Source organism: Palaemon carinicauda, chromosome 1 (assembly GCF_036898095.1).
Source record: "Palaemon carinicauda isolate YSFRI2023 chromosome 1, ASM3689809v2, whole genome shotgun sequence".
Classification (NCBI taxonomy): domain Eukaryota; kingdom Metazoa; phylum Arthropoda; class Malacostraca; order Decapoda; family Palaemonidae; genus Palaemon; species Palaemon carinicauda.
The window spans coordinates 219,538,829-219,541,784 of record NC_090725.1 but is presented as its reverse complement, the minus strand read 5'-3'; positions in this window follow the sequence as shown (position 1 = coordinate 219,541,784).

Here is a 2,956-nt window from a genome sequence, read left to right as displayed (position 1 = left end):
GTACGTTGCTGAATAGCATCATATGTTGTATCAATGATTTCCTCTGCATCCTTGCACATATCCTGTTCATTTTACTCTTCTTCTTCTTCTTCTTCTTCTTCTTCTTCTTCTTCTTCTTCTTCTTCTTCTTCTTCTTCTTCTTCTTCTTCTTCTTCTTCTTCTTCTTCAACTATTTGCTGATTCAGTCTCTACTTAATTACATTTTCTATGCAAACTAAGCATGTTGAGCAGAATACCTTTGTGTCTTTATTATTTATTTTTTGTTGTACTTCAGCGCAAGTAGGGTGTATTGGTACAGGACATGCATCGCATTTCCTAATCAGTTGTTGCAGATTAACAATGCTGTACCACATCTTATATGTATTGCACCATTTTGGCATTATTTTTCCTAATGCATCAATCAGCATATTCACCATAATGAACTTATTGTTCTTTGATGGAATGTGCTGATTGATGTAAACTTTCTTTATAAGTCTCTTTATCACCTGGATCTAGTTTGGAATTTCTTCTATCATTTTGGTGATGTTTTCTGCAGACTTGCTCCAGTTTATTGGATCATATTGTTACAATATGTTTGAGAATATTTATCCGTCACACTGGTTGGAGCTATTAGCGACCTCTGTTATATGGAGGTCTAGTTCTTGTTGTGCCAACTCATCAAATTTACTCTTGCTCATTGCAGCAATATCCCTCCATGCTTTGCCTGCGTTATACCCTGCCAACATGTTCAGTTTTTTAGTAATTAACAAGATAATTATCCTATTCCAACGTTTCATCCCACTTTTCTGACCTCAAAATAATCACCGACTATTCACGTAAACTTGTAGCTATATTGCACTCAACAGCTTTTTGTTATCCGCGTTAAATCAGCTTATTTCTCGGATTGCACAGGGGACTCATCAGCATACAGTAACACTCGCTAAATCGTTAGTAGTAGATTTGTCCAACATATGTCAAGCATTGTGTAGGGAATGGTGTCATAAAATAATTCTTTCGAGTGAAGCCATCATCTACAATAAAGAAATATCCTATCATCTGTTTCGTGCTTTAATCTTTCAAGGGAAGAGCAGTTTATCCAACATGTCCTTGAATTTGTTTTAGAAAAACACCACCATCGGGATCTGACCCTATGGCTCCTACATCTACATAATCAAACATGTACTCAGATTCAACAAATGCACAGAGTATATTTTCTCAAAATTAAAGTAATAAGTTCCTCCAAAGGGTTAGTTCAGGAGGTAAATGTATATCTTGTCTATTGCTTTAAGATATGTGGGAAATTTAATCACTGCTCAAATTCACGGCTCTCTCATTCCATTCTCCACGATACTGGGAACATGCATAACCCCATTTGCAAAGGCTTTCACAATAGCCATACAAGTCTCATGGACTATACTGCTGATGGTGTTAGGAGCCACTCCAAATTCGAAGGACAGAATCTTGTAGGTTTCTCCATTTTTGCAAGAAAACGTGGGGCAATTATAAAGGCCGATTCACACGACCCGTTTTCTTTCCGACAGGCTGGGTGGTGGCTAACCGCCGTCGAAATGTTGTACATTCACACGAGGCGGTCCGTATCCGTTTACCCGCGCGCGGTTTTCATTGTTTACTTAGACTCTGTCACGCGAAGACCGAGTAAATTACGATAATTTTGACACTATAAGATGTTGGTTGATAGCTGTGTTGATAAAATAAGTTATGCAACTTCATTATACTTTATGCACCATGCCAAGAATATTAAAATCCACCTGTTTTATTTAATGCCTCTACAGTCATTTTCCATATCTTTTCTCTATGTAAATTATTTCTATACATCTTGTTTGCCATGTCAAACATCTCCTCATACCCTTGAACAAGTTCAATTAACCTCTCATACATGGTGTCAACTACAACCTAACTCTAATTTTTATGACTATACTATGAGGAAAAGTCGAGGTTGTAGGTATCCAAACGAACAGGTACGATACAGGTCCTCGTTAACACGAAACAACATCAAACCGTTGGTTGGGACGGATGGCTAACGGACGTCAAACCGGTCATAGTTTCTTGGGAAGGAAGCCGAGCCGACTTGGACGGCTAACGTCCGAGGGCCGCCGTCTGCCTGACGGGTGGTGTGAACAGTTGCATTTGAATACACGTAAGAAACGTAAACGCCGCTTAACCGCCGGCGAGCCTGTCGGAAACAAAACGGGTCATGTGAATCGGCCTTGACACGCACGACTGGCTTAATGGGTTTCCTCCAGAATGTAAGGGTTTTCAAATTTATGAATTGATATATTCCACATTTTCATGGAGAAGTTCTTATGCAAATTTGGTAGAAGTATGTTATAATTTTGGATTCCCAGTTGACAATTCTTACATCAAATAAAGTTATCTTTACTTTTCGAGTAGTTTAAAGGCCGCTCATGAATGGCAATGACAAAGGACAAGGACACTACGCTAGTAAGTAGGACAATGCCCTAGAGACTGACCATAAATACATATGATCAGTGCCCAAGCCCCCTCTCCATCCAATCCAGGACCAGGGAAGGCTAGGCAATGGCTGTTGATGACTCAGCATATAGATCTATAGGCTACCACAAACAAACCATTACTTATTCACGAAGAAGGCAAGATTGCAATCACTATAGAAACTAACAAGTTTGAGTGGGATTCAGACCCCCGTCTGGCGATAACTAGTCACGGACCTTACCAAATAGGTTACCACAAACCTGTTAAAATTTCTATTTAACTTGAATATCATAGAAAAATTTTTAACATGGAAGGCATGAAAATAGATTTTACTCATTCAGGGCCAGTTGGTAATATGTTATTAAGATTATGAACTCTAGATTGACACTACTCTAAAAAAAATTTGATGAAAGAGCTAGTTGCTGTCACGTCCACAATGGAATGCGAATGATCAGTGCAGAGCTCAACCTGCTATTCATATTGCCGCATCCACTTATGACACCAT